We start from the raw sequence: 22,565 nt of genomic DNA on the forward strand, positions 1-22,565 counted from the left end.
ACTTGTATTCAGCTGAAATGTGTTCTTTTCTTTCCTTAAATAATGTGTTTATTATCATTTTCTTCCATTACATGACAGGCAAAATAAAGAACAAAAAGAGCAGGACAAAAAGATTAGCCAGTGCTGTGTTTGGAAGGGCCCAGGACAATCAGCAAATAAGCTGGCAGTAAACAAAGTGAATAGCCGGTGTTTCGCCATGCGCTGAAAGGAATCTCATTTTCCTTTGCAACTGGGAAAGGTTGCATTTAAAGGGAACATTGGGTACAAGTATACACAAAGACTAAGGACTCTGAAAATGGTAAGGCTCTGGAAACAAGAAAGCAATACCCAGTGGAGAGCAGAGCAGGGTATTAACAGCGTAGCCTAAGAAGTGGGTCCACAGAGTCCAGAAGACAAACCCAAGGTCTACATCACACCAGTCTTCTCTCAGCTCAGATCTATATGTTTCAGAAATTCTCGACTAAACTTTTTGCTTTTCTTAGTAAGACTCAAGTTAAAGCAGCCCTCAACATATGGCTACAGATAGATACAAGGTCTGTATGTGTCTGCTTTGATCTTAAATAAAAATCCTGGCATTCTTTTGTCAGATTTTTCTAATAGCATGAACACCTCTCTGGTGGTATTGCAGTTTAGATATTTATTAAGACTTTTATTAGCTGGTGGTATGATAGCTCCTTCCAAAGCTGATTAAACAGATATAGCCAAGGAAGGGAGGATGGCTCCATCTGTTCATTAAAGATGCTGGCAGTCCAGAGCAAGAGGTCCAGGAATGGGGTAATCTGTCACATCCCAGTAATGAACATCCTGTGGTGCTTTTAACAGGGAAAGATGCTTGCTCCTTAGAAGGAAAGTTATGACCAACCTAGACAGCATATTAAAAAGCAGAGACATCACTTTCCTAACAAAGGTCCGTATAGTCAAGCTATGGTTTTTTCCATAGCTTGTGAGAGTTGCACCATAAAGAAGGCTAAACACTGAAGAATTGATGCTTTCAAATTGTGGTGCTGGAGAAAACTCTTGAGAGTCCCTTGGACTGCAAGGAGATCTAACCAAGTCAGTCCTAAAGGAAATCAACCCTGACTATCCATTGGAAGGACTGATGCTGAAGATGAAGCTCCAATACTTTGGCCACCTGATGTGAAGAGCCGATTCATTAGAAAAGACTCCGATGCTGGGAAAGATTGAGGGCGGGAGGAGAAGGGATTGACAGAGGATGAGATGGTTGGATGACATCTCCAACTTGATAGACATGAATTGGAGCAAACTCCGGGAGATAGTGAAGGACAGAGAAGCAGTGTACTGCAGTCCACGGGGTTGCAAAGAATTGGACACAACTTAGCCACTGAACAGCAACAACAAGCTGCTTCACTGGGCAGTTTTGCCCTAAAAATAAGACTCCTCGACGAGGCAACTAGAATTAAATCACTTACCTCTCCAGAAAAGCGAATTCTTTGATATGGTCTACTTCCTTTCCCATTGACCATACGCTAGTTTTTTTTTTTAAAGAGGAACTTGAGTTCCCTGAAAGGAAGCTGAACATAATGTTTACAAAGGACTTTGTTACACACACACACACACACACACACACACAACTCAGAGCTGTGAACGAATGCCACAAATGTCCTCATAAAACAGCAGCCCATGTGAAGTATGGCTGATCTAACACATCAGGGATTAGCAAGCTTTCCCACAAGGCCCAGCTTGCTTTAGGGCTAAAAATGGAATTAGAAACTCCAACTCATGTCATCTGATTGTGATCACGGGCAGAGTCTTTGGGCTATTGTCTCAGCATTCAAAGAATGTGATATTATTCCCCTGATAGCACACAAACTCTCCATGAGTCCCATTGGAGATGTAAGTGTTTTGCTTCTGGTGGAAACGAATGTCCATGGAAAATGTGACACCAGTGCTACCTTTAGGGTCTCAAATGAATCAGGTTTTATACCAGAAAGACTTTTCTCATTAAGACTATACTCATTTGTGGAAGTGGCTTGTGGGACTTCCCAATGGTCCTCGAGGGCCTGACTGCCCCACTTCTGCCCCTACAACTTGGTCTGTTTTACTCAAGTTTAAAAGATAGAAAAATACAGAGCAGTGGGAAGAGTATGGTTCAGGGAGTCAGATCTGTGATTAAATTTTAAGCCTGCTGCTCCCTCACTGTGTGATACTGGACACATTAATTTCTCTGAGCATCTACTTTAGAGGGTTGGTGTGAGCCAATATATGTTAAGTACCTAAGAAAACACAAAGAATCAGGTTGTTAAAACAGACTCGTAAAAAATAGATCTTACCGCATCTCAAGCTTTCCTAATAACATCAATGAAACAAGTCATTGCAAGATTCAGGCAAAGCAATGAGTGATCTGAAGGCTACAGCAGCCCTCCAGGCCCTTTTATGACACATCAAGGTATTCTCTTACCCAGATGAACACAGAAAACCTTTGAGCTATATGTGTGGCCACATTACCTATACAGAAAAGAGTCATTGGGAAGTACCTTCATATTTATACTCAAATAGTTACCTAACTTACTTTACTTTTTCCCAGAAGCCATGCTCAAAGCATCCTTAGATTCTAGGTTTGTAACAAATGAGCAACCCAGACAGATCAGGTTTCTCTTTATAAGAGCATGCCATAGACAAGGACCCTGCAGCTAACAAATATGATTAACTTTGTTTACTCGGATGTCTATCATTAACGTGTTCACATGAAGATTTGATTGAGTTGCCTTTCCCATGTGCTTCTTCCTGGTAAAGAAAGAGGATGGCTTGTAGACCTGTTGTTAAACATTTCTGTCCTAGCACCTAACCCAGACTAGGACTTGACAGAAGCTTTTATCACCTTATGAAAAATCATAACTAAAATACAACTGTGCTTACTGTACTTCTATTTCTTTCTGACTTTCCAGGCCTTGCCTAATTCAGCCTCTCTCTTTCATCTAGGCCTCACCTGCCGAATTGTGTGCAATTCTCATCTGAGCCTTTTCTCCCCTAATTCCTGTCTACTGTGCCACCCCTCTTTCAAGGACAGGCAAGAGCACCTTTCTCCTGAATATGTCCATGCCTACTTTTGCCCCCTGATCTCATCCTTTCTATCATCTATAATCCATGATCTAATACTGAGTCTAGAGTATCTTACATCATTCTGTTTCTTACTTTTGTATGCATGACAGTTTTATTTCTCTAAATAGATTATAAATCCTAGGAGAACTGAGAACTCTGACTAACTTGCTCTGAATCACTTTTACCAGGAAACATTGTTTGATCCACCTCCCCAACAGATGTGGTCCCACTGGTACTGACCCGTTTAGCACCCAGCTTCCCATACTGTGATGTTATCTTAATTTCTTGTAATTCTTGATAACTGCTGTCTCTCTTTAAGGGCCACAAGTTCCACGAAGACAAGGTCATGTCCCTCTTGCTCACTCTTATAAATCTAGTGCCTGATGCATCACCTGGCAAGGAGCAGGTAATTAATACATATTTGTTGAAGACCTAGGCTTCTTAGTGGTAAAGATAGGTGGATCAAGGAAGCCTGATAATGTATACAGTGAACATATTGAGCATCTACTCTGGGTACTCAGGGTTCAGAGATGACTAAGACATGACTTCAGTCATCTGATGTCTGGACTGAGCAAGTTTGAGTCAATTTCCTTACCACTACAATTTGTGTCTATAGATGTGGTTTTAAAAAAGGTAAGCAGATAAAGTCAAAATCAAACTTTATTAGTTAAGCCCAAGGAGTTAATGGGAGAAAACTAGGGGATGTAGCTAGAAAATAAGAGAATGTAGCTAGAAAACTCTAGAGGGGTTGTGGGTGTTCTCAGGAAGACCTCCTGCTTCCCCTGCTTCTGCTTCTGTCCCAAATGGCCACTGTACAGGTTTCGCCACTGGCCTCAATTCACGTGAAAAGCTTACAGCAATCCTTAAATTGTGCTTTAGACTTGCGTACAGGTATATGCTAGGGCACCTTTCTGGATACCTTTTTTTAGAACGATACAACCTGAATAGAATTCCAACTCATTTATAACAGATTTTGGGGCTTCCCTGGTGGCTCAGATGGTAAAGAATCTTCCTGCAATGCGGGAGACCTGGATTTACTCCCTGGGTTAGGAAGATCCCCTGGAGGAAGGCATGGCAACTGACTCCAGTATTCTTGCCTGGAGAATTCCCATAGACAGAAGAGCCTGGTGGGCTACGGTCCATAGGGTCGCAAACAGTCCGATACAACTGGGCAATTAAGCACAGCACATAACAGATTTTGGCCACCAACATGTTTAATTAACTATCGTGTTCAAACTATATAATAATTCATACTTAATTTTATCCATCTTAATATCACCCTACATAGTAAAAGACATCATATTATCATTGCTTTTCTTAAAGTCAACAAAATTTCACAGGTTTTGTACAGGGTAAATTCATTCCTTCATATTCTGAGAAATAAGGGAATCAATGAATTTGGTGGTTATTCATTGTATCCTATGAAATCTAAACAAAGATTCTAATGGACCAATCTCTTAGCTCCTCCTGAGAAGAGGAGTAGGGATTATCAAATGGAGACAGATAGATCCATTTATATATAATATATTCCCAAGCATATAAGGTGATTCCTGTCCTTCCTCCCTTCTTTCCTTCCTTCCATTCAGTGCCAGATGATTACACAGTGCTGCTCTGTGTGAGAAAGTTTCTTCCACTCAGGCTTTCACCAACTGAGGCTACTTCCTGGTACCCAAGCTTAAGCTGTCTGCAACCTACACCAACATCTTTAGCTGCCTTTGGCCATACATCAAAAAGACTGATTCTTTCAAAAACAATCAGCTGGCTGCTTCTTTTTCCCCGTTACATTTTCCTTCCTGCTAAGGGGCTTCTCTTCTTTTTTCCCTCCTGGAAGGTCACCTCTGTATCCCTTGGTACTCCCTTCAGAGCCTTTCTCCATGCTCTGTCCTCCTCCGCAGCCATGTGTGTGACTATTTCTCTGCTCTCCCACTAAACTGGAGCCCTTTGAAGGCAGGGTCTGTATCTCATTTGCCTTAGCATCCCTATTGACTTCAAGAGGGCCTGGTGCAGGAGTGAGTATTGAGTAAATGTTTGTATTTAATGATATTGAATCAGAGGGCAAATCCTTAGCATATGGGAGATACAAAAAGAGATAAGCTTAGTGATTCGTGTTGGAGCACTTCATCCATCTGTGACAGAGGAATAAAGGGATCCTATAGGCTACAACATCCTTCCCTGTGAAGCCAGGATCAGTGGAGAGGCAGCAACAGGAAAGAACAATAGAAATCTGAGCTGTGCCTTATGTAGGCTCAGGGGACACCAGGCAATTCTGATTTAAAGACAAATTTGAGAAAGGAACAGAAAAAAAAGAACTCCTTTAACTGGTTTCAATTAAGCCAATATAATCCTCTTCCCATTTATCAGGACTCAGCATATTTTCTTCTCTTTCCACACCACTTAGAACTCTGACCAATGACTCTGATCTCAGATGGTTCTTTTTTCCCACATAGATTTTAGAACCATCTCTAATGCATTCATTTGGGTTAAAAATGAAGACAAAAAGAGCTGCAGTTTCTTAAGAAACGTCTTAGGGGATTCCCAGGCGGTGCTAAGTGGTAAAGAACCCACCTGCCAATGCAGGAGATGCAAGTTCGATTCCTGGGTATGGAAGATCCCCTGGAGGAGGTCATGGCAACCCACTCTAGTATTCTTGCCTGGAGAATCTGGTGGACAGAGGAGCCTGGCAGGCTACAGTCCATAGGCCCTCTTGAAGTCAGTGGGGATGCTAAGGCAAAAGAGATATAGACCCTGCCTTCAAAGGGCTCCAGTTTAGTGGGAGAGCAGAGAAATTGTCACTAACACATGGCCGCAGAGGAGGGCATGGCAACACAATCCAGCATTCTTGCCTGGAGAATCCCATGGAGAGAGGATCCTGGTGGGCTGCAGTCCACAGGGTCGCACAGAGTTGGACATGACTGAAGTGAGTTAGCACACATGCGTGCAAGAGGCCTCTTCTGCCCCCTCAGCATTCTGTCCAGTGGAGGGCCGAAGCCCAGAAGTCTACTTTAAAGGGTCTGATGGAGGTGTCCTGAGGAATGTAAACAGCTTCATGAAACCAGAACCTCAGAATCTGGGGGAGAGAATGGAGTTTTGGGAGGTCCCTCTCCCTGATGTGTCTGTGAGTCAGAGTTAACTGTGCTTCTTCTAAAAGAACTGGAACAGCCATTAGTCAAGGCCAAGTGAAGGGAAAATCTGTCTTGTACTGTAAGCTCAACCCTGCAATTCCTAAAATGGGCCAGTCTGGCCCGCTTCCAGACTGCACAGTCTAAACTACAGATAGAGTGGAACAAATGTGATGATCATATTTCATTAGGGCTCCCCTGCGCACAGTCCTGGTCTCAGGCACCCAGCCATCTAAGACATCCTATTCGCTCATCCTCGATGCAAACATTGGCCTGATGGATAAGTAGTTGGCATCAGCACATTAAGTTCCTCAGAGGAAAGACGCAGTCATGTTATTTGACACAAATCATTATGACCGAGACACAAAAATAGGATTGGAAAATTTCAGCGAGTGTGGTTTGCCTTCTTTCTGATGTCCTCAATCTCTCATCAGAAGCTTAAAGTGAATTTGCGACTGTTTGGTACAGGGTTTCTAGAATTATCGTTCTCTCCTAGAAAGGTGGGTATTTTATTACAAGCAATAGTAGTAGCAATTGCTACACTTGACGAATCTCCACCTTGTGTCAGCTACTGTGGCAAAGCCCTTGATGTGAATTACCTCTGTATTGGTTTTCTAGAGCATCCATAACTAAATCTAAAGCCTGGGGAACTTACACAACAGAGATTAATCTTCTCACAGTTCTGAAAGCTAGAAGCCCAAGATCAAGGTGCCAGAAAATTTGGCTTTTGCTGAGGCCTCTCCTCCTGGCTCGCGGAGGGTATTTTTCACTGTGTTCTTACATACCTTTTCTTCCAGGCACACAAGATGAGAGAGAGAGTGAAAGATCTCTGGTGTCTCCTCCTCTTCTGATAGGGACATTCAGTTCAGTTCAGTTCAGTCGCTCAGTCGTGTCTGACTCTTTGCGATCCCATGAATCGCAGCACGCCAGGCCTCTCTGTCCATCACCAACTCCCGGAGTTCACTCAGACTCACGTCTATCGAGTCGGTGATGCCATCCAGCCACTCATCCTCTGTCGTCCCCTTCTCCTCCTGCATTAGTCCTATTGAATTAAGGCCTCCCCCTATGACCTCACTTTAACCTGATTACCTCCTTATGGGGCCTCCAGCTCCAAATACAGACACACTGGGGACTAGAGCTTCAACACATGAACTTTGCTAGAACACAGTTCAGTTCATAGTAACCTCACTGGGTCCCCACCACAAGTTCAGGGCAGTCTCTACATTTTGCTGCTGAGTAAACTCAGGGTAAAATAATTTGTCCAAAATTTCACTGCCCACAAGTTGTTGGTGTTGCTATTTTAATAGGAGAAGTGGAAACACAGGGAGCTCATGGGTATGAACGTAGGGTAGCTAGTAGAAAAGTCAGAGAGGAACTGGCAGCTGGCAACAAGAGCAGAGCGTTGAATTCACTGAATTCAGGAGAGCAAGAAGCTAAGCCAAAGGAAAGACCAGACACGCCCTCCTGTGCTGCAGAGCCTGAAGAAGACGTTAGAATTTTGTGTCCAGCAGATCACCGCCTGATCGGAGAATATAAAGTATGTGAAAAGTCTGGTGGTTCAACTACATGAACACAAAGACCAGGAGAGTCCACACTGGGGTATATTCCAAAACACTGCTTTCCCTGCACTCATGGGGGTGTCACAGGTCCAGGTATAGAGAGGATAAAAAGAAAATATACTTCAAAATAAAATATTTCTTAAAAAAAGAAAGATGAGTTCATTTAGATGAGTCACTGGTCACTGTGCTGAGCTCTGAATATAAAGACGAGAAGACGTGGTCGCTACCATCCAAGAGCTCAGAGTCCAGCAGCAGTGAAGGAAGTCTTCTTTTCCCAACCCCCTGATCTGGATAAAACCAGGAAACAGGAAATGTCTCTTTGGATTGAATCCTTTCTTTTTTTAATTTTTAAATAAAAAAAGATTTTTTGTGTGTGAGAACCATTTTTAAAGTCTTTATTGAGTTAGTTACAATATTGCTTCTGTTATTTTATAGTTTTTGTGGTTTTTGGCCATGAGGCATGTGGGATCTTTGTTCCCTGACCAAGGATCAAACCTGTACCCCCTGCATTGGAAGGTGAAGTCTTAAGCACTGGACCCTTTTCTTCTCTAAGACACCCTTGTGAGTTGCCCATTGGTGCCACCCTTCCCAGAGGCTGCCTCTTCCATGTCCACCTCCAGTCCGGCAGCTGGCACCCCAGAATATCCAGGGTCTTCAGTGGCGGTGACTCACCCCTCATTATTCTTCCCTGATCCTCACCTCATCCGGAAATTTCTTGATATTTCTTCCATTAAAACATCTCTGTTCTGAGTCCCTTTCCCCTGGGTTCTGGCTAGGAAAGGAAAGGTCATAGTGCATTTTTTCCTTCTCCTGAGTAATGTCCTGACATATTATTGGTGGTCTCTGGAGACTGGTGACTACAGCACAGATTTCAGGCACCAAGCAGGCAGTATGGTGGGAATGTTTTTGAGGGTGGGTAAGTCTGTCAATGGATATCAAGCCCACAGTGAGTGAGACATCATCCATCCTGGGCTTTCCACAAATGAGGCTATTCCTGCTCCTACGCAGAACTGGGCGAGAGGGTGTGTACCAGCCCCTGTCAGTGCTCCGCTCCTATCTCCTGGACCTCATGTTCCAGAATGAGGAAGGCCATGCTGCTTCTGGCTGCGGGCCAAGGACATCCCAGGGAGTCACCCTCCACCAATGACTCTCCAGGGATGGAGTATAAATACCTCAGCTCTCTCAGCCCTTGGGGAGGATCAGTCTGAGGCATGGGTTTTATCCTATGACCTCACATTTCCCTGTGGGTTTTCAGTGACTCACAGTGGAAAATGGATAATAATGTACCTCTTATTGGCTGCTTCCCCTTCTTTTCTGATGTTTCCTGTGCTTCACAAATCAACCACTTGCACTGAAATCCTTTTCTCAGTGTCAGCTTCTGGAGGACCCAAAAGGAGACAGGGTGTTCCATCAAGAAATGGCCGGACAGCGTGCACGTTGCACTCTCTCATCATGCCACGTCTTTGGCAGCCTCCTGTGGGGAGTCTTGCCAGCACCCCACTCTTCCCTCTGCACGGCCATGGGAAGAGGTTGGGAAGCCCACATCAGAGCCAGTCTCCCTGGGGAGATGTTTGTAAAGGGCAGCCCCGGCTGAAGGTGTTTTCTAACTTCTCTGAGTAGGATCTTAATTGGAATTAATTCTGCCAAGGCCAGTACAAGAAAGTGAAGTGAAAGTGAAAGTCACTCAGTCGTGTCCAACTCTTTGCAACCCCATGAACTTATACAGTTCATGGAATTCTCCAGGCCAGAATACTGGAGTGGGTAGCCTTTCCCTTCTCCAGAGGATCTTCCCAACCCAAGAATCAAACCAGGTCTCTTGCATTGCAGGCGGATTCTTTACCAACTGAGCTATCAGGGAAGCCCAAGACACTGGGAATAAATCTGTTTCAGAAGGATGCATGGGATCTGGTGTTGGAAATGTCTTATCTGGATTGATTCTAGGTCTACCACGTGTGAGCTAGCTAGCTACTTAATGCTTTTGTGTTTTCCTCATCTATAAAATGAGATAATAACTTCCTCAAAGTATTGTTTCCAAAGATGACAATAATAGTCAATAGCATTCCAAGAGGCTTATTGTTCAGTAGCTAAGTTGTGTCTGACTCTTTGAGACCCCCTGGATGGCAACACACCAGGCTTCCTCGTCCTTCACCATCTCCCAGAGCTTGCTCAAACTCAATCCATTGAGTCAGTGATCCCATCCAAACACCTCACCCTCTGTCATCCCCTTCTCCTCCTGGCCTCAATCTTTCCCAGCACCACGGTCTTTTCCAATGAGTCAGCTCTTTACATCAGGTGGTCAAAGCTTCAGCTTCAGCATCAATCCTTCCAGGGAATATTCAGGGTTGATTTCCTGTAGGATTGACTGGTTTGATCTTGCTGTCTAAGAGGCTTACATGAAGTTAATGTGGCTCAAAATAGCCTTATGAGAGTGTGTCAAGGCTCCCTTACCAAAACTCTTGGAGCCAGATAAGCTTTGAATTCAGAATTCAGCATATGAATGTATGGCATATGAACATATATCCTAGAACCCCTCAGAATTTTCAGGAGTTCCCTGGACTCAGTCACAATATTTCTACATCAAAATTAGGAAGATTTATACTAAGTGGGATAAAGTTCATAAAAAGCTTCATTTTTGGAACTGCAGATAAAGGACTGCATCCCAGAAATCAAGAAACTTGCTCAAGATCACAGCCTAGGATGTGAGCCCCAAAGACGCATGCCAAAGCCTCTGCTCTAATCACTACACAGTGCTGCCCCCAGCAATGAAATCCTTTCACCAGAATGAATGAAGGGAGTAAGAGGCTTGTATCTGATTCATATAGAGATATGGTGGGTGAGAGCTGCTTTTTGTTATTATAAAAAATAAATTTACATAATTGCTAGAGATCTCTTCAAGAAAATTAGAGATACCAAGGGAATATTTCATGCAAAGATGGGCTCGATAAAGGACAGACATGGTATGGACCTAACAGAAGCAGAAGATATCAAGAAGAGGTGGCAAGAATACACAGAAGATCTGTACAAAAAAGATCTTCACGACCAAGATAATCACGATGGTGTGATCAATGACCTACAGCCAGATATCCTGGAATGTGAAGTCAAGTGGGCCTTAGAAAGCATCACTATGAACAAAGCTAGTGGAGGTGATGGAATTCCAGTGGAGCTATTTCATATCCTGAAAGATGATGCTGTAAAAGTGCTGCACTCAATATGCCAGCAAATTTGGAAAACTCAGCAGTGGCCACAGGACTAGAAAAGGTCAGTTTTCATTTCAATCCCAAAGAAAGGCAAAAGAATGCTCAAACTACCACACAATTGCACTCATCTCACATGCTAGTAAAGTAATGATCATAATTCTCCAAGCCAGGCTTCAGCAATATGAGAACCGTGAACTTCCAGATGTTCAAGCTGGTTTTAGAAAAGGCAGAGGAACCAAAGATCAAATTGCCAACATCCGCTGGATCATGGAAAAAACAAGAGAGTTCCAGAAAAACATCTATTTCTGCTTTATTGACTATGCCAAAGCCTTTGACTGTGTGGATCACCACAAACTGTGGAAAATTCTGAAAGAGATGGGAATACCAGACCACCTGACCTGCCTCTTGAGAAATCTGTATGCAGGTCAGGAAGCAACAGTTAGAACTGGACATGGAACAACAGACTGGTTCCAAATAGGAAAAGGAGTACGTTAAGGCTGTATATTGTCATCCTGCTTATTTAATTTACATGCAGAGTACATCATGTGAAACGCTGGACTGGAAGAAACACAAGCTGGAATCAAGATTGCCGGGAGAAATATCAATAACCTCAGATATACAGATGACACCACCCTTATGGCAGAAAGGGAAGAGGAACTAAAAAGCCTCTTGATGAAAGTGAAAGTGGAGAGTGAAAAAGTTGGCTTAAAGCTCAACGTTCAGAAAACGAAGATCATGGCATCCAGTCCCACCACTTCATGGGAAATAGATGGGAAAACAGTGGAAACAGTGTCAGACTTAATTTTTCTGGGCTCCAAAATCACTGCAGATGGTGACCGCAGCCATGAAATTAAAAGACGCTTACTCCTTGGAAGGAAAGTTATGTCCAACCTAGATAGCATATTAAAAAGCAGAGACATTACTTTGCCAGCAAAGGTCCGTCTAGTCAAGGCTATGGTTTTTCCTGTGGTCATGTATGGATGTGAGAGTTGGACTGTGAAGAAGGCTGAGCGCCAAAGAATTGATGCTCTTGAACTGTGGTGTTGGAGAAGACTCTTGAGAGTCACTTGGACTGCAAAGAGATCCAACCAGTCCATTCTGAAGGAGATCAGCCCTGGGATTTCTTTGGAAGGAATGATGCTAAAGCTGAAACTCCAGTACTTTGGCCACCTCGTGCGAAGAGTTGACTCATTGGAAAAGGCTCTGATGCTGGGAGGGATTGAGGGCAGGAGGAGAAGGGGACAACAGAGGATGAGATGGCTGGATGGCATCACTGACTCGATGGACGTGAGTCTGGGTGAACTCCGGGAGTTGGTGATGGACAGGGAGGCCTGGCGTGCTGCGATTCATGGGGCCGCAAAGAGTTGGACACGACTGAGCGACTGAACTGACTGACTGACTGACATAATTGCTCCAGAAACAAAATTTAAAATATAGTCACATTTGAAACAGTGGTCCTATAAAATAGTAGCCTACAAAAAATAATACCTGCTATTTCTTGAAAATGTATTGGGTAGTTTACATATATTCATCTCATCTAACCCTATAAGAGCCCTAAGAGACAGATTAAGTAACTTACCCAAGGTCACCCTTAAAATAGGAACTGGCAGCAGATCCAGTCTGGGTCTGCTGCAGCCTGCGCCCCTTCTACTACACCACCCTGCTGCCAAAGGACAGCTGGGTGCCACCAACCAGCATTGTATGGTTCGCCCAAGGTCACGGGAGAGAGAGCCCAGAGCACCAATTACCCTGACCTTGCTACTTCAGAAGGCCTTGCAGCGAGTAACTTCTACTTTGGAAAGCTCCACTCAATATCATTTCTTTTTTGCTGCCTACTCTTGCCACTCTGAGCAGAGAACAGTACCCAGCGTTCACTAGAAGATGCAAGGGAATTGATTGGAAAGAAAATGTTATCTTACTCCAGTCCTGTCCATAGCAGTGTACCATTCTATATTTAGATAAGTGCTCTGTGCAGGCAGCCAAAGAGGCAATAAAAACAAGCTAAAAGGGTACTAGGCTCATGCCAGGAAACACTAAGAACTTGCAAGGTCTTATTCTTTGCCCAAAGATGATTATTTTTTTAAAAAAAACAAGAGACAATAAAAACAAGCAACCTCTGCAAGCACACAGTGCTTTACAGGCTGGAACGCCTCATAGCCCCAGGGCAGCTGAGGACTCGGGAGGGCAAGCAGGGTCTTCGTCTCTCTTTGCAGAACTGAGTCCCTAAGGAGGAACCTCAGCAGGTCTCAGCCTGAACTACTTGTGAAGTCAGGGAAAAATTCAATAGGGAAGTCACGGGCTGGATGGAGGGGTCGCTCAGGGCCCTGGGTATCAGCTGCAACTCCACAGACCAAACCTGAACTCTGGTATTTTAAAAAGGGGAAGAAGAGTATGAAAGATGACCAAAGTTCATTCATTCGTGGGTCTGAGGGCTTGAAGGGTAACCAAAGTCCATGCTTCCCAGCCCCCTTGAGAGCCCCTTCTCTCAGAGAACCCCTTGCCCCAGAAGGTTGTAATTCCTTCATTATTTATGCACGCATGCCAAATTGCTTCAGTCGTGTCTCTTTACAATGTCACGGACTGTGTAGCCCACCAGGCTCCTCTGTCCGTGGCAATCTCCAGGCAAGAATACTGGCGTGGTCTGCCATACTCTTCTCCAAGGAATCTTCCCAATCCATGGATCGAACCCACATCTCTCATGTCTCCTGCATTGGAAGGTGGGTTCTTTATCACTAGCATCATGTGAGAAGGCCCCATTATTTATAGCCACAGGTAATCCCATGATTAACTGTGTCTACTACAGTTATTTATATATGCTTTATCCTTTTTAATAAACTGTTTATTAACAGTTTATTATCCTTTTTAATAAACTGCACACTCTTTGAGGGTAAATAACAGTCCCTAGTTATTTTGTAGCCTCTATAGAAGCTAGCATGGTGGAGAGGTCTGACAGAATGTGGTCCACTGGAGAAGGGAATGGCAAACCACTTCAGTGTTCTTGCCTTGAGAACCCCACGAACAGTATAAAAAGGCAAAAAGATAGGACACTGAAAGAGGAACTCCCCAGGTCGGTAGGTGCCCAGTATGCTACTGGAGATCAGTGGAGAAATAACTCCAGAAAGAATGAAGAGATGGAGCCAAAGCAAAAAGAATACCCAGCTGTGGACGTGACTGGTGATAGAAGCAAGGTCCAATGCTGTAAAGAGCAATATTGCATAGGAACCTGGAATGTCAGGTCCATGAATCAAGGCAAATTGGAAATGGTCAGACAGGAGATGGCAAGAGTGAATGTTGACACTCTAAGAATCAGTGGACTAAGATGGACTGGAATGGGTGAATTTAACTCAGATGACCATTATATATACTACTGTGGGCAGGAATCCCTTAGAAGAAATGGAGTAGCCATCATGGTCAACAAAAGAGTCCGAAATGCAGTACTTGGATGCAATCTCAAAAATGATAGAATGATCTCTGTTCGTTTCCAAGGCAAACCATTCAATATCATGGTAATCCAAGTCTATGCCCCGACCAGTAACACTGGAGAAGCTGAAGTTGCACAGTTCTATGAAGACCTACAAGACCTTCTAGAACTAACATCCAAAAAAGATGTCCTTTTCATTATAGGGGACTGGAATGCAAAAGTAGGAAGTCAAGAAACACCTGAAGTAACAGGCAAATTTGGCCTTGGAGTACAGAATGAAGCAGGGCAAAGGCTAATAGAGTTCTGCCAAGAAAAGGCACTGGTCATAGCAAACACCCTCTTCCAACAACACAAGAGAAGACTCTACACATTGACATCACCAGATGGTCAACACCGAAATCAGATTGATTATATTCTTTGTAGCCAAAGATGGAGAAGCTCTATACAGTTAGCAAAAACAAGACCAGGAGCTGACTGTGGCTCAGATCATGACGTCCTTATTGCCAAATTCAGACTTAAATTGAAGAAAGTAGGGAAAACCACTAGACCATTCAGGTATGACCTAAATCAAATCCCTTATGAGTATACAGTGGAAGTGAGAAATAGATTTAAGGGCCTAGATCTGATAGACAGAGTGCCTGATGAACTATGAATGGAGGTATGTGACATGGTACAGGAGATAGGAATCATGACCATCCCCAAGAAAAAGAAATGCCAAAAACCAAAATGGCTGTCCGAGGAGGCCTTACAAATAGCTGTGAAAAGAAGGGAAGCGAAAAGCAAAAGAGAAAAGGAAAGATATACCCATCTGAACGCAGAGTTCTAAAGAATAGCAAGGAGAGATAAGAAAGCCTTCCTTGGTGATAAATGCAAAGAAATAGAGGAAAACAATAGAATGGGAAAGACTAGAGATCTCTTCAAGAAAATTAGAGATACCAAGGGAACATTTCAGGCAAAGATAGGCTCAATAAAGTACAGAAATGGTAGGGACCTAACAGAAGCAGAAGGTATTAAGAAGAGGTGGCAAGAATACACAGAAGAACTGTACAAAAAAGATTTTCAACCTAGATAATCACGATGGTGAGATCACTTACTTAGAGCCAGACATCCTGAAATGTGAAGTCAAGTGGGCCTTAGGAAGCATCACTACGAACAAAGCTAGTGGAGGTGATGGAATTCCAGTGGAGCTATTTCAAATCCTAAAAGATGACGCTGTGAAAGTGCTGCACTCAATATGCCAGCAAATTTGGAAAACTCAGCAGTGGCCACAGGACTAGAAAAGGTCAGTTTTCATTCCAATCCCAAAGAAAGGCAATGCCAAAGAATGCTCAAACTACTGCACAACTGCACTCATCTCACAGGCTAATAAAGTAATGCTTAAAATTCTCTAAGCCAGGCTTCAGCAATATGTGAACCATGAACTTCCAGATGTTCAAGCTGGTTTTAGAAAAGGCAGAGGAACCACAGATCAAATTGCCAACATCCGCTGGATCATAGAATAAGCAAAAGAGTTCCAGAAAAACATCTATTTCTGCTTTATTGACTATGCCAGAGCCTTTGACTGTGTGGATCACAATAAACTGTGGAAAATTCTGAAAGATATGGGAATACCAGACAACCTGACCTGCCTCTTAAGAAACCTATAAGCAGGTCAGGAAGCAACAGTTAGAACTGGACATGGAACAACAGACTGGTTCCAAATAAGAAAAGGAGTACTTCAAGGCTATATATTGTCACCCTGCTTATTTAACTTCTATGCAGAGTACATCATGTGAAACGCTGGACTGGAAGAAACACAAGCTGGAATCAAGATTGCCGGGAGAAATATCAATAACCTCAGATATACAGATGACACCACCCTTATGGGAGAAAGTGAAGAAGAACCAAAGAGCCTCTTGATGAAAGTGAAAGAGGAGAGTGAAAAAGTTGGCTTAAATCTCAACATTCAGAAAACTAAGATCATGGCATCTGGTCCCATCACTTCATAGAAAATATATGGGGAAACAGTGGAAACTGTCAGACTTTATTTTTCTGGGCTCCAAAATCACTGCAGATGGTGATTGCAGCCATGAAATTAAAAGATACTTACCCCTTGGAAGGAAAGTTATGACCAATCTAGACAGCATATTAAAAACAGAGACATTACTTTGCCAGCAAAGGTCAGTCTAGTCAAGGCTATGGTTTTTCCAGTAGTCATAGATGGATGTGAGAGTTGGACTATAAAGAAAGCTGAGCACCGAAGAATTGATGCTTTTGAACTGTGGTGTTGGAGAAGACTCTTGAGAGTCCCTTGGACTGCAAGGAGATCCAACAAGTCCATCCTAAAGGAGATCAGTCCTAGGTGTTCATTGGAAGGATGGATGCTGAAGCTGAAACTCCAATACTTTGGCCACCTGATGCAAAGATCTGACTCATTGGAAAAGACCCTGATGCTGGGAAAGATTGAGGGCAGGAGGAGAAGGGGACGACAGAGGATGAGATGGTTGGATGGCATCATTGACTCGATGGACATGGGTTTGGGTGGACTCCAGGAGTTGGTGATGGACAGGGAGGCCAACACTAACCAGCAAAGAGTCAGACAGGACTGAGCAACTGAACTGAACTGAACTGATAGAAGCTAGCAGGGCATCTATTAAATTGAGGTTTTTTAATGCATCTCTTGCTCAAAGTCTTTTTCCAGTTGTATCTTCTACTAATTGGAGCCAAAGAGTAGCTTTCTCTCTTCCAGTCCTATTAAGCAACAAATTTCTGGACTCCATCTGCTCCCTTTCATTTCTGCTCTCATACACAAACCAGTTCTTATCTGAGGTCTCTGTCTTGTTATACCTTGTTAAATGCAGTAAGTGATAAGCATCCTCTCCCTTGGAGACAAAGGCTTATCAGGCACTTGGCCTGCCTTTTAAATTATTAGTAGCAACAGATTTACCAAATGCTTTGCCATCACCTCCACTGGTCTCCAGCTTCCCAGACTTCCACACCAGTGCCTGTGCCACCCACCCTCCAACTGCTGAGCTGATGCAACGTATTTTAGGTTTTTCTTACATTCAGCCTCACTTCAAAGTGCCCATTCCTAAATTCACAAGAGTAATTAACACATGCTGCCATAATATATAATCCCCAGAGTCTCATGGACCCAGTAAAAATTAAGCTTGTTTCTTCCTTATATAATCCAATACAGATGTTGCTGAGTGAGAGACGGCTTTGCTCCAGGTAGTGATTTAAGGACTTGTGGCTCCATCTAGCTTGTGGTCCCACCATCTCCTAGAGTCCCTTTGTCTTCTGCCTCCAGCTAGCGGAAAGGGGAAAAAGAGATGGAGAAGAGATACCCTCTTCTAAAATCCATGTCCCAGGAGTGACACACAGCACTCAAATTTCATTGTTTCCAGGCCATGTGTCCACACCCAGATGTAAGAACAGCCTGGTGTTTCTGCCACCAGTGTCTAAAAATTGCTAGAATATTTTATGCATCTTCATTTGGCAAATCATGTACTTTATTTCATACCATCTACCTAATCTATCAATCAATTTATTGATCTAAAGAACAGTTAAAATGTAGGAATTATCGCCATTTTAGAATTGAAAAAAACACACAAATATGTATGAAGTGAAGTAAGTCACTCAGCCGTGTCCGACTCTTTGCGACCCCGTGGACTGTAGCCCACCAGGTTCCTCCGTCCATGGGATTCTCCAGGCAAGAATACTGGAGTGGGTTGCCATTTCCTTCTCCAGGGGATCTTCCTGACCCAGGGATCGAACTTAGGTCTCCTGCATTGCAGGCAGACGCTTTAGCCTCTGAGCCACTCAGTGACTACATATATGTAAATATACATATATGTATATGTATGTATACACATACTGGGACTCAGATGTTAAATAACTTTAACCTAAGTGGCAGGTCAAGATTTGAACTCAGGTTTGTATGACACTCAAGCCGCTTTCTCCTCCTTTGTACCATCGAGCAAGAAATAACCTGCTTTTGGACTGGTGGGTGGGAAAGATTAGGGACAATGACTCAAGCTATATTCTTGAAAAATAAGTATCTGACAAGTCAGAGACGTATTCAGGCTGGAGAATGACGTTCCTGCTTGTAGCAATGATTCGTACAAAGGCATTGAGGCCTGAATGAGCATAGGATACCTAAGAAAGACTTATTTTATAAATAATTATGATGTTTAGATAGTATTTATCCAAGAGTTTTAGGATTACCAAAATCAAGTCCTAAACCTCAGCTGTCTTTCTCCAAAACATCCCTGAAGGAGCTGTGTACCTACAGAACAATGGTAAAAGAAAGCAAAGTTAAGGGTTCCAGTCTCAGCTAAATCTAGGCTCTTACCCCAGTGCAGGGCCTCTGTAAGCTGGGCCGGGGCACCTGTGTGACTCTGAAGGCTTAGAAAGGGAACAGTTTTTCTCCCCAAAAGTCCAAAGTCAACTTCAAGATTTCACCACACCTCACCTGCCATAACAGCTTCCCAGGTGGTGCTAGTGGTAAAGAACCCACCTGCCAATGCAGGAGATGCAAGACATGTGGGTTTGACCCCTAGGTCGGGAAGATCCTCTGGAGGAGAAAAATGGCAACTCACTCCAGTATTCTTGCCTGGAAAATTCCATGGACAGCAGGCTACAGTACATGGGGTCATAAAGAGTCAGACGTGACTGAAGCAACTGAACATGCACGCACGCACCTGCCATAAATAGAGACAAAAACCCAAACAGATGAAGCTTCACGATGCAGAATGTGAGCAGAAGGCTAGCTGGATGTGTCCTAAGCTGGAAGGGCCTGAGTTTCCCCTCCTTCAGGCCACAAGGAAGCAGAAAGGAGAGCTAGATTTAACAACTGCTTCTGCAGCACAGGTGAAGAGGTACAGGAGAGCACCAGAGATGCAATCTTTATTCAAGACCTTAGCTTTAAATCAACTGTATGGAGGTGTAATTTACATAAAATAATATATACCTAATTTGAAGTGTAAGTGTGGTGAGTTTTGAAATTATAATCATACACGTAACCACTGCAAATATCAAGATATAATCCATCCCTCCTGAAAATTCCTTCATGCTCTTTTGTATTCCATGCCCCCTCTCAGAAGCACCAGGCTTCCCTGGTGGCTCAGACGGTAAAGAATCCACCTGCAATACGGGAGACCTGGGTTTGATCCCTGGGTTGGGAAGATCCCCTGGAGAAGGGAACGGCTACCCACTCCAGTATTATGGCCTGGAGAATTCAACAGACAGAGGAGCCTGGCAGTCTACAGTTCATGGAGTTGCAAAGAGTCGGACATGACTGAGCGACTTTCACTTTCACTTTTCACTACCAGAAGCCCCAAGCAACCAGTGGTCGGTTTTCTGTCCCTTATACGTTAGATTTGCCTCTTCTAGAGTTTCATAGGAATTGAATCATATAGTATGAACTCTTTGACTTCTCTTGTTTAACAGAATGTTTTAGGAATCATGAAAGTGTTAGTTGCTCCGTCATATCTGACTCTTTTGTGATCCCATGAACTGTAACCCACCAGGCTCTTCTGTCCATGGAATTCTCCAGGAAAGAATACTGGAGTGGGTTGCCATGCCCTCCTCCAGGCGACCTTCCTGACACAAGGATTGAGTCTGGGTCTCCTGAATTGGCAGACAAAATCTGTACCATTTGAGCCACCAGGGAAGCCTACATGTATGTATGTATACCAGCAGTTTGTTCCTTTTTGCTGCTGAGTATCCAGTTACTTACTGATGGACATTTAAACTGTTTCCAGTTTTGGCTATTATGAATAAAGCTGCTATGAACATTTATATGCAATTCTTCATGTGGACCTTGTCCATAATCCTTTTATGAATAGTCCAGGATCTTTTAATGCACCTACTGGCAAACATGGTCCCGTGTCCTAGAATCTGTAGCAACTCTGCCCTGTAGGATAAGAAAGAAAGAAGGGGAATGCGGAATATGATGAGAGAAACTGTGCTTCTCTTCTATAAATCTAAGACATATGGCTCCATAATATCCACGGGTAATGTACATTACACTCATTTTATCCCATGTATTTCTCTATTTTCCCTCATTAGTTTTCTTCCTGTTTTTTCTCTTATCTCATTCCTCATTCAATTTAAACTTATATATATTTACAGCCTTGAGCACTGGAAAGAGTGTTTTTTCATCATGAGAATTTCTACCTTCATGAAATGACTTTGATGTTTTATTCTACTGCTAATACAGGGTCTACTTTAAATAATCTGTGAGGTTATTAGAAGAGTCGTCACCAAGATGTGGCCAAGTGCATCTTGGCTATTTCTCTCCCACCTCAATTGTGAGGCTCGAATCTGCCAGAGGAATATGCTGTTTTCTGTGTGGTCTGTTGTTTTAGGTCCCTGAAAGCCTGAAGGGTTTCAGTACCTCACACAGTTCTGTTCAGTTTCCAGAAATAAGATTCATAAATATATAGGGTCTGACCCATTATACTTTCTTTTAGAAAATAAAAACAAAAAAGCAAACACATAAAAGCAACCCACACAAAGCTAGTGGTCACAATAGGAAACATAAATAGAAAAACACAATTAAGCATGATATAGAAGGACATAAATAAGGCATTCAGACTAATGACAACTGCTGGCAGACTAGGGGTTGGTTAAAGCCTGCAGACATGTTTTATTTGGTTTTTGGTTTTTAAATATAATTTACCCAACATTTAAAAGTGTCAAAACCACACCAAAAAATTCACACACACACAAAAAATAAGAATATCTGGCAACCAGGCCCATGTTGCCACCTCACAAAAAAGTCCGGGAGCTGAGAGGCAACCGCTTCCTTTGGCCAAATGTATCACTCTCGCACTGGCTTGGCTCCTCTCATTGCCTACCTTGTAAGTATTTTGTGTTTCAACCCTGGCATCAAGGCATTCATCTAGTGATGGAAAGAAGTGGCTGGACACACTGCACTGTCAGGATCAGAGGTGGAGACGATGTCCGAGATAAACAACCACGCTCCAGACAGGGATTGTTAACTTGATATCTTATCCAACACTTTCCTTCTCCTCCTCCCCCTCAAAGAGACAGTACAATATTCAGGCTGAGGGGTTCCTGCCCCTCTACAATGCTCACTCAGCGTGGCTCCTGTGGCATCTCTCTTGTTCTCAAGTGACCGGGTCATTGGGCCAGGAAACAGGCACCCCTAGGCCTGTTTCTGAAGGGGCTCTCTGCTCCTTCCTCTTCAGCTTATTATGCTTCCAGAGTAAGCAACCGAGAAGACTGGAACTTTCCACAGTGTTTCCCGGTGGTGGTATATGGATGAAGCTCTGTGACGATTCTACTTGCTGTTAGTTTTCTCTGCTAAGCTCCAGATCCACCCATCCAACTGTCCACAGCTCTCTCCACCTCTGTCTCCACAATTACCTCAATCAAAGCTTTTCCAAATCTACATCTGTAATCTTCCCTTACCATCCTCCTGGGATAAAATATGTCCTGTGTCCAGTTTTTCCTTTTTATATCCTTTCAATCAGCTAAACCAGAAACCTTGGATTCATTCTAGCTTCTCTCTCTCCTGACCTCATCTCTTCTGACTATTTTCTACATCCAAGCAATTAATGAAAAGAACAAACCACCTCCTCACCGTGTGTAAGATGAAGTTGCTCAATGGCTGTTTCCAAGATGGCTGCTCTTTGTACATCCCCACCCAACCCATCCTTGCCTCACCTACACCCTACTCACCTGACTGAGCTTCCCTCTACATCACAGAGCCTAATCAGTAAATGCCTGAGTACTTGCCCCTGGCCCCAGCTGTTCAAATCTTTAGATCAGAGCTATCGCCACCCTGATAGTTTATCAAAGGAGTAGTCAGGAGGACACCCCTCTTCTGGTGTCCCTGACAATGATGAAACAAACTCAGCTCCCCTTTAACTGGTAATCTCCCCTCCCCCACCATCAGTGAAGACTGCTGTCATGTTCTGCCTACCCTGTGCTGTGGAGCTGGGGGAGGAGGCTGCTCCAGGACCTGGCTTCAGATATATAAGCTCCCCCATCCATTACACCACTGATGTCTCTGTCATTGACTCTGGGTTGTCTCTTTGGTCATAAGGCTGGGCAAGCATCAGGTTTGCAGGCCTGCACAGTCCAGGCCTGTGTGGCACACCCCAACGTTATCTTTTTCACATTCCTTCTTCTTCTATATCATTTGTGTAACCAACCTAGTTCAATCTCTTACACAAAATATTCCAAATGTCTATCTAAG

This window comes from Bos grunniens, chromosome 16, assembly GCF_055505025.1.
Source record: "Bos grunniens cultivar Pamir isolate PY7600 chromosome 16, Bosgru_T2T1.0, whole genome shotgun sequence".
NCBI classification, from domain to species: domain Eukaryota; kingdom Metazoa; phylum Chordata; class Mammalia; order Artiodactyla; family Bovidae; genus Bos; species Bos grunniens.